Source organism: Pelophylax lessonae (assembly GCF_965119305.1).
Source record: "Pelophylax lessonae genome assembly, chromosome: 10".
In the NCBI taxonomy this organism is placed as follows: Eukaryota; Metazoa; Chordata; class Amphibia; order Anura; family Ranidae; genus Pelophylax; species Pelophylax lessonae.
In genome coordinates, this window is record NC_138777.1 from 69,891,224 (window position 1) to 69,906,725 (window position 15,502).

Consider the following 15,502-nt stretch of genomic DNA (forward strand, 5'->3'; position numbering starts at 1 on the left):
CCTTCTGGAAACATTTCCTATTGCCATATGGATGCCCAGAAAGAATCCTTACAGATCAGGGATCTGCCTTTGAGTCGCAACTCTTCAAAGAACTTTGTACACTTCACAATTGCCAGAAGATCAGGACCACAGCCTACCACCCCCAAGGGAATGGACTTTGTGAGAAAATGAACCAAACTTTAATTGAGATGTTAAGAGCAGTACCACCTGCTACAAGAAGTGATTGGCCTACTCTATTGCCTCAATTGATGTACACCTACAATAACACCATTCACTGTTCTACTGGATATACACCCTACTATCTCATGTTTGGCCGACAAGGTAAACTACCTGCTGACCATACTTTGGGCGTACAAGTGCCTGATGCAATCAACCCTCTACCAAAGACTGATTGGGTGAGTGAGCACCAAAGACGTTTAATTGATGCACAAGAAATTGTTCAACATCGCATGGAACATGCTCATGAAAAGCAACAAAAAGATTATAACCAATCTGCCAAAGCAGAACCTCTCAAAATAGGTGACCATGTGTGGTTAAAAAATGACCATCGCACCAGCAAGTTAGATAGTAAATGGGAGAGAGAACCATACACCATTACAGCTATTCTCAATCCAGAGACTCATACTTATGAGATCACCAAAGAAAACAAATCACGTGTAGTACATCGCAATCGCCTTAAGTTATGTCTCAAGGAAAGTACTCAAGAAGAAACTCTTCAAGAAGAAGCTGTCCAAGAGGAAACTCAATCCATAGAACCAGAGCCTACAAAATCATCTGATTCAGAGAATCCACTACAGTCTTTTGGAAAAGCATTATTAGACTCTGATCCTTTACAGTGGTTCCTTACACCATGGCTCAATATCTTAGTGCCTGCCAAGACCAATACAACCGCACTTCAACCAGAGGAGCTATCTCAAGAAGTGTTTACTGCAGCTCAAGAGACACCAAGTTCCCTTGAAACAAGGCCTGTAGAAACTCAGCCACTACGAAGATCCGACAGGACTACAAGAGGACAACCACCTGTCCGTTTTAAGGATTTCCTGCACCAGCAGCCAAGAAGACAACTACCAGCCCTGCCATCTCATTGTTGAATGCATCCTTACATCATCTGAAGTTCCAAAGTGAGAAGAAGACGTACTTGTGATGTCATGTTCATTTCCTTTAAAAGACTTTTTAAAAGGACTACTTACCTACTGTTTTGCAACGTTCAAGCCTGCACCCGGAGATAGACTTTCACGTACCTGAGCCTCCGTGATATTCGTCTGTTGACATTTTTTCCTGTGCCTAGGGAACGGACTCATACCCTGTGAGCCTCCTGAGATGTTATTTTTGTTTCGTTTTTCTTTTTCCATCTCATCATGGACTATTCTGGTTTTGCCATATATCACCAGTCTTCAGAGGAAAAACTACACCCCTTTTTGACACATTTCGTTGTTGCCTGAGATATGTTTGCCTAACCCATTTTACTTGCAGATACAAGAAGTACAAGAATGGGGTTATGTTGTTATTTCCTATGCATGCATGCTTTTCCCTTTCTCTTATATCTTACAGGAAGACACAACATCGAGTCAAAAATGTGTCGAGGTCGACACACGTTTTACCATGGGGGTATGCAGCATCCCACTCATGACACGTGGGAACTGCAAATGTATTACTTCTTTGTTATTGCTGTATTTTACATGTGCATTGCAACACCTGTTTAATCCCTGTTCATAGGCTGGTCAAGTGTGCTTCATACTTCCCACCACAAGATGGGGATAGCACCACTTTGGGATATCTATCCCAGCTCAGGTTTATCTGTGGTCAGTGTTCAGTTCAGGAAGTGAGTGTACAGAGAGAAGCACCATGTAGAAGGTTAGTGAAGGTCAGTCCAGAGAGGGACAAATTGGAACTGCTAAAATCAAAGGGTAAAAGCCACCAAACGGCAGCAAGACCTTTGAGAATAAAGGTGAAGGATTTCTTAGCCACTGGCAACCTCACCAATGTCACTGGATTCAAAAGGGATCACAAACAAGTAAGCATTATACTGAACCACAGCCTGAGTCCAGCATTACTAAAGCCTATTAACAGTGGATCAGCAGAATTCCTCTATTTACCCAGAGACTGTATTCTATCTGGATGTTTATGCTGCAATCAAAACCAGTCACAGTAAAAGTTGTGAGTTGTATCCTACCACTGTCTACCTCATTCTTCACTATTGCTATTACAACTGGTTGTACCACCATTAACGGTACTGGCGTCACGACAAATACCATCAAGGGACCCAGCCACCACAAGCACTCTAAACACCCCTGTCATCACGGGCACCTCAACCACCATCTTGGCTGGCGTTTCCCTTTTACAGAGCGTGCCCCGGAGGATTTCGTGCTGTCTTCCACTTCACTGTGCGACCAGCCCAGGGAGGCTTTCTGCTAACCGTGAGTAAACCGATGAACTGTATTATTGCTGTCTCTCATCGGCCCACCGTGCACCTCACGTGTCGCCCCTGTGGTTCTGGCTCGTCGCAGAGTGACGTCATTTACTGAGCATGCGCAGTTCCTCCGATGCATTATTCCACAGGACACCGGCCTCACTGGTAAGGTGACAACCAGGGCAGCCATCAGAAATTTTGGGGCCCCCCAGGCCTGACCACCAACATTCCCCAGGGCCCAATGGCAATCTCACCAAGTCCTTTAGTGCTCCCATGTTTATTTATCACTCCTACAACTTAATATATGAAAATTTAGAGTGTATTCCAGGTTATCGGTGCTTTCAAGATTTAACAGTAAGCAATTATATTTTGGTCAAAAGATATGAAGCCTGAAACCCCAACATTTCTCCTTCTTCACCTTCCTTTACATGGCCATTTCACAAGGGGGGGGGGGTAACATTCTCACTCCACCTTCCTTCACATGGCCATTTCATTTCAATCAAGACACAGCCCCATATATTCAGCAGAGAGACATCCCTAATCCAGCAACAAAACATCCAATTCCAGCAAAGAGACATCCCCTTGGCAGTCTGGGACACCAGGGCGGCTGGGCCCCTAGTGATGCTGGGGCCCCCTAAGTGTGTATGGGCTGTTCCCCCCCCCCCCCCCCTGATGACTACTAATGACACTTACCGTCTCTCCCGGATACAGACAAGAGATTTGATGTAGAAGCTGTGGGTGAAATCTCAGATCTATCCACTATAGGGCGCTGTGCAGGCAGTGATAGAAGACGCTCTGTCTCCCTGGCAACCTACACTACAAAATGGCGCGGCTCCGCCTTCGCGTTCTTTATATGACGTCATCCGCCCGCCCCCTGCACCAATCAGAGGAAGCGTGAGCCCACCTCTGCGCGCTGGCAATTGAGGCCGCTCATCCCCTATGATCACTGACAGGAGAAGCGACAGAGAGCTGGAGGGAGGACTAGACTGTCTTCTCCCTCCAGCCTGCAGGTGGCAATAGAGAGCACCGCTGTGCAGTGAAGGAAGGCTGCCGTTCACTCTCTATCCCCTCGTCACATGACTGACATGAAGTTTCCTGGTGTGGTGTGTAAGTATAAGGGGAAGAACCCCTCCCCCCTTTCTTCCTCAGAACCCCCTCAGACCTCTTCTCCTCCCCAAACCCCCTCACCTCTCCCCTACCTAAACCCCCCCAGACACCTCCTCAGCCCTCAAACCTCCCCAGACACCTCCCCTCCACCTCAGACCCTTCGTCTCCTCAAACACCCCAGAACACCTCCTCAGAAAACCACCCCCTCCCCCAAGACTTCTCCCCTCCTCAAACCCCCCAGACCTCTCTCCCCTCCCCCTCTCCCCAAACCCCCTAGACACCCCCCCCCAGACACCCTTTCAGACCTCTCCCCTTCTTTTCAAACCCCCCCAGACACCCCCCAAGACTTCTCTCCTCCCCAAACCCCCCTAGACCTCTCCCATCCTCCGCAAACCCCCCCCCTCCCCTCTCTTCCTCAGACCTCTTCCCTCCTCAATGCCCCCAGACACCCCTTCCAGGGGTGGACTGACCATTCCGGCACAGTAGGGGGCCCCATGAAAGTCTCCTGGGCTGCCATCTTTATTGGGTGACCTCTTGTCTGCTGGAAGTCTCTGCCCACTGCGCCCCTCCCATCTGACAGCCCCTGTGTTTGTATCTGGCTCGGACCGGTCCTTATGTCAGGGGACAAGGAGGAGGAGGAGTATTACATGTACTGTGGGGGCTCCATCATCATTGTGTGATCTGAGCCGATGGAAATGTCCTGCAAGCGGCACCCAGCCCTGGATCTGTACACAGCGGGGACTCCTGCCATCACCGCTCTTTAGGGGGGGGGGGGGGTACACCATGTCCTGCTGTGTCTCCTGCGGCCCCAAGCTGCAAAGAAATGCCCACTCCAGGCTGGAGTCCTAACCTGCAAAACATCAGGGGGTACACCGATTCCTGCCAAGGGGCACACCCTATCCAGTCGCAGCACAGAGATCCCTGGCAGTGAGCACACTACCCAATGGAGGCACAGAGATCCCTGCCAGGTGGCACAGAGATCCCTTAACAGAGGGGCACACATTGTACATAATTGGTAGTAGAGTGTGGGGGGGGGTATAGTGGTTCTGGCGTTATCCAAGAGTGGGGTGGGATCTGGTGTTACCCAATTGTGGGAGGTTTATAGTTGCAGGGGGTATAGTGGTTCTGCTGTTACCTAGGAGTGGGGGGGGGGTCTGGTGTTATCTAGGAGGAGTAGGAGGTATACAGGAGTGGTTATGGTGTTATCTAGGAGTGGGGGCATGCAAGGAGTCTGGTGTTCTCTAGGATTGGGGGGGGGGGGGGGTTATGGGGTCTGGTTTTGTCCAGGAGTAGGGGATACAGCAGTCCTGGTGTTATCTGGGATTTGAATGTCTAGGAATCTGGTCTTATCTAAGAATAGGGGCTACAGGGGTCTTGGCATTATCTTCTAGTGGGAGGGTAGAGGAAGTCTGGTGTTGTCGGACTGTGGATACAGGAATCTGATATTATCGTGATGGGAGGGGGGGGGGAGAAGATTTTTATGAAAGGGGGGTCTGGTATTATCTATGAGTTGGATGTTGTGCCATTTGTGAAGGGTAAAATTTGGAAGGTGAGGAGTCTATATGACATCTTGCTTTATATACCTGTAGGATAATCCGGCACATCCCCATATACTTGCACACGCCTGTACCAAGTGACAGACAGTCTGACATGCAAGTTTATTTTTCTTACCTTTATTAAACATTTACTTTACCACAGAATTTCCCTACACGTTGTTCAAACACATGTAATGTGGGCAGTGCAATATGTAGGTGGGACTTGAGTGTGGACAGGGGGCCCCAGTGAGCAGGGATCCTGCAGGGGGCCCCATGATCTCCTATTTCCCAGGAGCCCCATGAGTTGTTAGTCCGTCCCTGCTAGGACCATTATGGAATATCTGCTGGGTACTCGTGCTTCACTGCCTGCATCAGTCCCTGATATTTTTTTCCTATTTTGAAGTCTATGGAGACACAGCCACTCATCCTAATTTGACAGACGTGTAGTTGCGGGTGATCGGCCCCAAAACGCAGACAGTATACATATAGGGGGTGCTCACCCACATCCTTGTCAAACTAGGACCAGCAGCGCTGTCTGTGCAGCCACTGCATCCCCATAGACTTACATTGGCTGCTTGCATGCAGCACTTGCAGCCACATAAACAAATAGCCCATTTAGCCTAGGTTCACACTGAATCGCACAGGATTGTGCACCGCATTCCCGTGCAATTTGAGGCTATTCATTTATGAACGGGCTCAAATCGCATCAAAGCAGTGGCTTGCACTACTTTTGGAAATGCACAGCAACCGGATGGCATGGTAGTTTTGTACTATGCGATCCAGTTCAGGCAAACTGCATTTGGGGTGTCAACACTGCACTGACATCTGCTGCAGATAGCAAGGGCAATGCGATTTGAACTAGTGATCAACCGATATCGGTTTTTTGTTGCCAATAACGATATTTTGGTTAATGCATATCGGTATCGGCCGATATTTTCATACATTTAAAAAAAAAAATAGTTTTTTTTTTCTTTGACAGGTACTCTTGTGGAGGGATCTGGGGGTCTAAAAGACCCCAAACCCCTCCTCTGCACCTAAAAGCATTCAAAATGCCAAGTTTGGCTGTTTTGAATGCTGTCTTTTTTTAATCTGGTGCCAGTACCCAGAAGCGATCACTTCCAGGTATTTGCATGGAGACCCGATCAGAGCTGAATGCGGCTTTGATCGGGCCTGCGGCGGCAGTGCAGGCTGGTTGCCCGGGGGGGGGGGGGGTGTCTCGAGTCCCCTCCCGCTCCTTGTAATGCAAGCCTTACAAGACAGCCGACCGTCCGCTATGCTGCAGGCATCTCTCCTGTACAAGCACTTTCCCGAAATATCGGTCACCTTGGTGGCCGATTCCGATATATCGGGGTAAGTGCAGATCGGCTTTGCCGATAATCAGTCGATCTCTAATTTGAACAGTGCAGGAAACATGAACAAAGCGCCAGTTTCCTGCACACCGCCTTCCACTGTGAACCGGGGCTTCTAATGTTCAGGTCTCGGCATCCCTGTGAATAAGTGCGAAGAGAAAAAAGAAAAAAACTCAACAAAAAGGATTTATTAGCTGCAGGTAAGTTTATTGTACAAAACAATTACATAATTAGTTCACATTTGCAGCATGCTTCCAGCTGACTCCCAACAAGAAGAAACCAGTTAGACTATTGCATATGCAAAAGATTTTATTCTATCATCTAGTAGACAGTCGTAGGCTTAATGAACTACATTTGCCAGCCACTGGATAGTCAGCTACTCCCCCAACATTCACCGTGTAATGTAGGAGCTGTACGATTATTTGCATCACCTTTACTGCAATCATTTGAAGGCACAGAGTAAGAAGTTATTGTCAGCGGTGCTCAGTAAAGTCAGCTATTGGAAATGTTTGGACAGAAAGTTAGTATTACATACACAAGCTGTGTTGCATATTCGGTTAATTTTTTTCCAGTATCATTCGGTTTATATCTGCCTTTGTGCGATTATTGGTTCAGCCTGGAAAATACAAGTGCAGGATGTTCCTGAAGCCAACAGCAGCTTAGTATAAAAGTTTATTGATTAACCAGAAAAATTTTTGGAATTCTGTAGCACGGTTTTTAAACAATCATTTAGGTCTGAAAGTTAAAATTAAAAAAAAAAAAAAAAATTAGTGGACGGATCATTGAGGATGATGATGAGGAGGATGAGGATGGTTTCAGGTTGGCCTTGTCATTGGCGGTCACATGAGCGGAATGCTGAGTGTAGGTCTTGATCGCTCTCTGTAAAAGAACAAAAAGTGTCGTTAGCAATTACAAATTAAAACCTTCCAAAGACAAAAATAGATGAATGAATGGACAAGTGTATTGTGTTCTGAAGAAAATCTGCATTGGGAGAAACTGTGGAGGCTGCTGATCTGCTCAAAATGCCAGCTAGCTGGCTGCCTCTGGCTTCAATACTGGGTTACTGACCCAGAAAAACCCATCACATTATGTAGATCAGGGATCCTCAAACTACGGCCCTCCAGATGTTGCGGAACTACACATCCCATGAGGCATTGTAAAACTCTGACATTCACAGACAGGACTAGGCATGATGGGAATTGTAGTTCCTAAACAACTGGAGGGCCATAGTTTGAAGTCCCCGGATGTAGATGGTCCATTCAGACCCCTAGCAAACCAGTTGACCTCCCGGTCCTAGAAAAGCATGGGACCCATTGAGTAGAGGGGGGAAAAGCAGAACTCATGGTAAGATAGTCATCTCATATGTAGCCAGAGGGCCGGAAAAACGAAGGCATGGGATCTGTGTGTCCTTCAAACTCAGCAATACCCAGAGACAGAAGCTTGTACATACACAGTTGCATATTACCCGTGCTAAATAGAACACAAGGTTTTGGTTGGAGCTGATCTTTAAATTAAAAGCCCAAAATGAGGTTAGATTCCAATGATGTACGGTTCACAGCCAAACATTTATATTCCCTGGCATTTAAAGGAAATGTTTGCTGAGAGAATAGGTAGGCAGCTATTGCCAACTTCTCTCGGAAAAGGTCATTTTCCCACCTCCCATGTAGAGCCAAAAGCATGCATCAAGAGTTCTGCCTTCACTTTCTGCATGCTTATGTTACATCAGTGACACCAAGCTCTGGTTCACATTGATGCGATGCGGGGAACACATAAGATTTGCTGTTTCCCTGCATCACATTGCATGGCAATTGCACGGCGCCCATGCAAACTGCTGGGGGTGTTAATAGTATAATAATAACACCCCGAAACAGATTGCAAAACACAGCGCGACTGCCAGAATTGCATTGCATGGGTGTGAACAGCCATATGATTCGATTCAGGTGCAGAAAAAAGTATCCTGCACTAATTTGGTGCAGATGCGATTTGAGCCATACTAAATGTATGGCCCAAATCACACGGCACAGACATCGCATGTGATGCGCACAGGAATGCAGTGTGATTCCTATGCGAATCACATGCGGTGTACCACGCCACAGAAGTGTGAACTCAGGCCAAGCGGTAGATTTACTAAAGCTGGTGCACTGAGAATCTGGTGCGTGGTAGCCAATCAGCTTCTAACTTCAGCTTGTGCAATGAAGCTTTGACAATAAAACCTGGAAGCCGATTGGTTTCTATGCAGAGTTGCGACATATTTCGCACTCTCCAGCTTTAGTAAATAGCCCCCTAGGTATATTAAAGCCACTGGGTTTACAGCCTGGCATCTAGCATCTTCATTATGTGATTGAAAAATCACAGCCTTCATATAAGGTGTGACAATTTAATTCCTGGCCTTGGAGTAACGCTATGGTGGCAAGTCACACAGCCATTTACACTTGAGCATGATCCCACATGGTCTACCTTGCACTTGCCTGGGTCACAGCCAAGCTGACTCAGTCTTTACGGAGCAGTAGAAGAAATAACTTGTGTGTGCCTTGCGATGTTGGCGAAAAATGAGAGACAGGAATCTGGAGCAGCGGATTAACAAAGTTTTGTGAAAACGAACAAAAGTGTGAGTGAAACGTAATCACTTCCCGCCCGTGGGACATTTTCTGCAGGCGATTCCCTGCAATGTAAAAACAATCATAGCGGCTGACCATTCCCCCACCCCCTCCAGTGTTTCTTCTGGCATGTCCGTGTGATCAGTGAGCCGGAAAATAAATCAGCTGGCGACAGCCATTTACCATAGAGCTGACCGAGGACCAGATAGTCCCCGGCCATCTCTGTGACCTTCGGAGGCCAAGCCAGAAGTTATGACATCAATTTTGATGCCGACAGATGTAAACATGGTGGTGAATCTCAGGCTTTCCAGCATAGGAGAGATGTGGGGTACTTATAGACTCCAGGACTCTCTGTAAAGAGGACCTTTCATGCCCTATTCCTATTTCAAGGGATGTTCAGGAATAAGTGTAAAAAAAAAAAAAGCAATAATTCTAGCACAAGACCTGCTCTGTAACACTCAACAGGTAACCTGTGAACATTTTTAAAGGGTAGCCTATGAAGTTTTTTTAAGTACCGAATTTTATCGCCATTCCCGAGTGTGCACAATAATAAAGCATGACGTTAGGTTTTTTTTTTTCTCGGCGTAAAATCATCTTTTGCATTATACATAAAAATTAGGGTAACTTCAGTGTTTTTCTTTTTTTAGTTCATGAAACAGTTTTTCCAAAAAAATAAAATAAAAAATAAGCACACAGGCTACAAGAAAATGGCAGCCCCACGAGGCACCAGGAGGGATTCCTAGGCCTTAAGGACAAGCCCAGGCAGGAGCCCCCACCAGGTACAGCCCCCCCCCCCATCATCATAGCGCCCTGCCCCCACCCCAGGAGGTGGACCAGACCACCCACACAGCCCCAGCATGAGGAAGGGGGGTGTCTGACTGTCCCATGGAGGGGCCCACATCCACCCCAAAACCCTTTAGGGGGAGAGGGAGGACAGTTACTCACCATACCAGGAACCAGATGGGCACGGCTCCAGACAGAACCCCTCGCCATTTACATGGGGGGCTGTTGGCCAGGAGGAACGCTGGACATGCAACCTCACGAGGCGTTTAACTCACAGGCCAGACCATGTGGTGGGGCTATGTCAAGGCCGACCTAGCGCGGAGCTGAAGTCTGCGCGCGCTCGGTGGCCAAACTGGGGTGACCACTGGATCTAGGTTATCCAGCCTGTCGCTCAGTCCGGCAGTTTATTGTAGATCTCCAGGAGGAAAAAAAAGAATATCTATCTAAAAAGAAAAAAATGCCGGGACCAGAGACCCCAGCAAGGAACTAAGTCCTTTCTCCTGACTAGGCAGAAAGAAAAAAAAAACTGAGTACCTATACTGGAACTCTAATCTGACAAGTAGATTCCTAACACATCATAGGCAAGATCATTGTTGTGGTGAAGTGTTCGAGTTCCTGGCACAGAAATCCATTCCGAAAATTGACCAACCACCTTGTTCCCTGACTTGGCACCCTGAGGCCTTGTTCACGCCATGGTGCAGAGACAGTTTTTCTGCATACGTTCTGCAAGGGCACACAAAAAAAATAAAAAATAAATAATGTTTCTGTATGTTCCCTGTTCACACCACAGACGGCAGATTTTTTCTGTGCAGGAATCTCCATTGTGTATGCAGTTTTCTGCACTGGAAAAAAATTGACGTGACATCAACATTGGTGTGAACAGGGCACAGAACCAATGTCAACATTCATGAAATCTGATGTCTTTGCAAGTGAAATCTGTGTGGTTTTCTCTTCAATTCCCATCAGTTTTCATGAACGTATGTGTGAATGAGCCTGGAGACTTTTGGCTGTTTAAAAAAAAAATGCCTTAATAGGACAAAGATTTGATGACAATCCGGCATAGCGTTCCAGAAAATGAAATCCTGGAATGATTCAAGCAGTGGCACAGATTTCTAGAAAAAAAAGTGTCACTTCACAAGGGGACTACTTGGAAGGGGTGACAACAGCCACTAGTGTATAGGTAAGGAAACTTTTTTCCCCCCAGTGCGGGAATTAAATCGTCACACCCCATAATCCCTAGTACTGGTAAGGTTTGGGTTCCCCCTAGTGGAAGGAAAGAGCAGCACTTCACATTACCTTATGGTGTCCTTCAGCGTTGTACTTGTCAAGCAGAGCCTGGATACGGTTGCCGTAATCTGGGTGAACGTCAGTGAAATTCTTCACCTGGTGGAAGGAAAATTTAACAGGGGTTACCGAATGAAATAAGTTCCAGCCCAAGGATGGTTCCTCACTTCATAAACTCTTACATGGCAAGGGAAAATCACCCCGTTAAAGTGGCACCTAGATAGAACATATCATTCTCCAAATACGCTGCTGAAAAGCTCTAATGTAATCAAAAAGAACCCATGGAGTTATGGGAATACTCACAAGATACAGACCAAGAAAGAAGTTGTAGATTTATGGGACATCTCTTAAACTGAAAATGGGAAAAACTCAAACGGCCATATGATACAATTGTGGTGTGTCCTGGTTGTCCACCCTTGAAGATATAAACGAATGCCCCAATGGTCCTCCTCCCCTCTATAATCATGGCCCAATTACTGTGGGAAAACAAACTTTTCCCAAGACCTACAATTTTGTGGTTGGACTTCATCTCCTTGTTGGATTGATGCAGAGAAATCCTTGCCTTTCCTAAACAGACTCCCTTCCTTGCTGGAATGTGTGAAGGTCTGGGTTTTTAGTCACATGATCTGTGAGGGTTGTCCAGTCTAACTGACGATTCTCACCTTTACAGAAATCACATGACTCAAGTGCCTCGGGCTGCAAGGAATTGAACCCGCAGCAACATTTTCTCTGGGAAAAGCAAGTGTTTCAGCCCATGTATCGGCACCAGAAATATGGAGACCCAGACAATACTTCCCAAAAACAATTTGTGTGCGCCCCACATATACAACATTTCCATACTACATATTCCTGCAAATTAAAATTAACCCCCCCCTTTAATCAGTGTCTGGTACCAGGCTCGATGTCTACAGATTTTTATCCATCGCAGCAAAGCTCGTTAAACAACATTTGAGGGCCGGTTCACACATAGCAATGCCAGACATCGCATGTGATTCGAACTGCTCTGCAAGTCACATGCGATGCAAATTCAACCATACAGATTGTATGGCTGAATTCACGTCGCATTCGTACCAAACTCGTGCAGGACCCTTTTTTGGTCAACACAAGAAAATGATGGGCATGATTTTGGTGAATGGTTGGTCACACCCATACGATCCGATTCCTGTCTGAATTGACAGTTTGCACTGCGATATGCAAACTGATCTGGGGGTGTCATTAACTTTGTACTTATTCTCCCAGCGATTCACATATTGCAGTGCAAACTGCCTGCAATGCGGTAACTCGCAGTGGAATCGCAGGGTTTCCACATAGCACCAGTGTGAACCGAGCCTGAGTATTGGTCTGCTTTAATTCATACAAGCAAAGGAACTTAAAAAGTTGACCATTGGAACATGTTACATCTGCATTTAGGATCTGTAGAGATCTGTAAATAAATAAGCAAATGGCTTGTAGTTCTCAATCTACTGATCAGCGTTGCCATAATCCATTCACTCTTCCTGCAGCTTTCTACCTTACAGGAGATTGAGGGGGTGGGACTGGGCCACGGCTGTGTGTGAATGGACACACAGAGCCGCATCTCGGGAGCATGCCTGTTTGGGTGCACCCGAGATGCGGCTCCATACACCCGTCAGGAGGGAGAAGCCAGGAGCACCGGTGTGGGACCAGAGAAAAGGAGGATCCGTGCTGCTCTGTGCAAAACCATTGCATAGAGCAGGTAAGTTTTTTAAAAAAAAAAAATCTAACAAACAAGTTTTAATAATTGCTTTAAAGCCCATATGGATATGAAAACCCCAGTCAATGCTGCTCCTCGGGGGATGCACACATCCACACTAGGATTGGCTATGATGAGTCTCATGCTTCAATGTCTATTACCCACTGGATGAGTTTTCCTAATGCTGACATCCCTACTATCCTGAGTGCCAGCGGGGCCCTATACCTCAGCCTGGAGCAGCACCACCAAGCACCAATGGCCTTATTGAAAGCTTGTAGACAGTTACAGGCAGAAATATAGAGGGAGAGTCTGCAAGAGCCCAACCATGCACCCATGATTGTAGGGGGGGGGGGGGGAAATATATATATATTAAATGCACTTTTTTTTCTGCAAAAGTATGTGCCTTTATTATTTTTTTTCCCCTAAAGGTGAACTTAGACGTTAAAGTTGTAGGATCTTCACAAGTGCAAAATATCTATTACAACTATGCATGACAGGTGCTCTTTAATACATTCTATTGCAGACGATACTCACAGCTCTTTTCTGGATGAAGAGTTTGGCACCCTTCAGGTGACCGGGAATGTTCTCACAGAGCCTCTTGCGCTCTTCTTCACTCAGAACTTTGGTGTAAAAGTCCCGGACCTGCAAGGTAGCCACATAAACCAAGTCACATGACAGCTATACCGTAACTATGTCCAATGACCAGGCTAATGTTATAGACACACTGTGCACCTTTTTACTCCTCAGTCTACTTTTATATTTGTTGGTCTTCTGTGTGGGTATAAAAAAACCATGCATGCTAGATTTGTCTGATAGTTGCCCAATCCATCTCAGGACAGCCAGACTGATCAATTTCTATTTTAAGTCTATGGATTGCTAAAAGAAAACCTGCCAACAATGAGCATTAGAATAAAAATAATCTCCACTCTTAGGCTATCAAGAATATACAATCTTACTCTCAGGATAGCTGTGTGTGCTGGAGTTCACTTGTATTCTCTACCAAACCTCCAGCCCAGTGTCAGTAAGCCCCCCTGTCTCTTACCTGGCTGATATCAAACAGTGTGGAGGCTACAGAATGGTAAACCGTCAAATCAAGAATTAAGCTGATTCACACCAAGTGCATTACGCTTCGCATGCGCTGATTGAGTTTAAGTTGGAGTGAGCTGACATGCGGTTTCCAACATATTGCAATGCACGGATGTTGTTTTTACCACTGCAGAAGCCAAAATGTTTGTTTTTTCATTACCACTGCAGCATGTAGTAAAGTGTTGCAGTGGCTATTCTAGTCTACAATTATCAGTTTACGTCATATGCAGAGCAGCGCAGTGAAGCGTCTATTTAGATCTCTTGTGGCACTCTGTTCCTCCCCGCCCCCTCCTGTCCATCCCAAGTGACATCACATACCAGCACCTGGGATGGATAGGAGGGGCAAGTGGGGAACAGCACACCACAGCCAGCACCATCACAGCTGCTTCCCTGCATAGCTCTGCAAATGTCTGCAGCAATCTACCCAGCAACTGTCTGCTACTGACAGGTAGATCGTGTTGGAACCTCAGCTGAGAAACCTTGGTATTTTGGAATATCTTTTTCTGTAAAGATTTTTCTTGCAGTGTTTTTTTTCATCTTTTCACTAAAGAATCCAACCTGATAGAGGGTCTAGCAGCTTTAGCCCTTCCTTATGCTCTCCCACACTAGAGAAACAAAAAGCTAAATAAAAATTGCCTTACACATAATACTTTGTGAAAATGTGATGGAAAAGCACAAACCCCGTTCACTTAGCAAAAATAAAAAATAAAAAGTTAGGGCACTACAAATCTTGTGGCTGTTTGAAAAACAGGATCATTCTCGGTTATCTCTCTTTATACGGTATATTTCATAAATAGGCCTTTGTACAAACAAACACGTCAGCAAACTGGTGAGTTTACGGGTCTAGTCATTGCACAGGCATGTCGCGGGATTTGCTCGGTTCAGAATAAAAAAAAAAAAAAAAACACTTATCTAAACAAATATGGGGTCTATCGGGACTATGGAATATGAGGGTGTAATACTTGATAGTAGAACACCAGTTCTCTTATCAAGTGCTGACAGCCATGGAAGCTCTGGTCTTAGACATATCGGCCAGAGAAACCTTTTCCATTAGTAAAACAATCCTGCTGCGTACACTGAAATGCAGTGTAGTAGTATTCCCTACATACAGTATGCAGCACTGTGTTCCAGCAGCAGGATGGACGACTTCTCAGCTGCTGCCGTACATAAAGGAGTCATACTGAGTGCTTCCCCGCCATTCAGGAGAAGCCTTGTCATTTTATGAAGGAACACAAGGCTTGCTCTGGCTGGAAGAGGTGGAAATCCTGAGGTCATCCACCCACCTCTCCACTTCAGTCAATCAGAGGAAGTCTTGTATTTATTTATTAAAACACAAAGCTTGTTCTGAATGGCATTTAGCCCCACCATTTCATCCTAGGAAGTTTCCAATATGGCAGCCGCTGTATACTGCAAGTAGCTAATACCACTAAAGTGCATTACAGCAGCCGCATTGTTTAATGAGAGAAATAGTTTGCTAGGTCTAAGCCAGGGGTCTCCAAACTTTCTAAACAAAGGCCAGTTTATTATCCTTCAGACATTAGAGGGGCCTGACTGTAGCCAGCAGAAGTCCAAAATGTCCAATCGCTGGTGCCTGTGGGAGCATTATTGCCCCCATCGCTGGTGTCAGTGGAATGAATTAT

General features: G+C 46.1%; 1 long non-coding RNA gene across 1 annotated transcript; it reads right to left on the reverse strand.

Moving 5' to 3' along the window:
• Nucleotides 1-6,895: 6,895 nt before the first annotated feature.
• Nucleotides 6,896-13,439, reverse strand: LOC309565829. The gene is made up of 3 exons (XR_014225835.1): nt 13,311-13,439; nt 11,078-11,164; nt 6,896-7,280 (listed from the first exon to the last, which is right to left on the reverse strand). It is a non-coding gene; the product is annotated as an uncharacterized lncRNA (long non-coding RNA).
• Between the last annotated feature and the right edge of the window lie 2,063 nt (nt 13,440-15,502).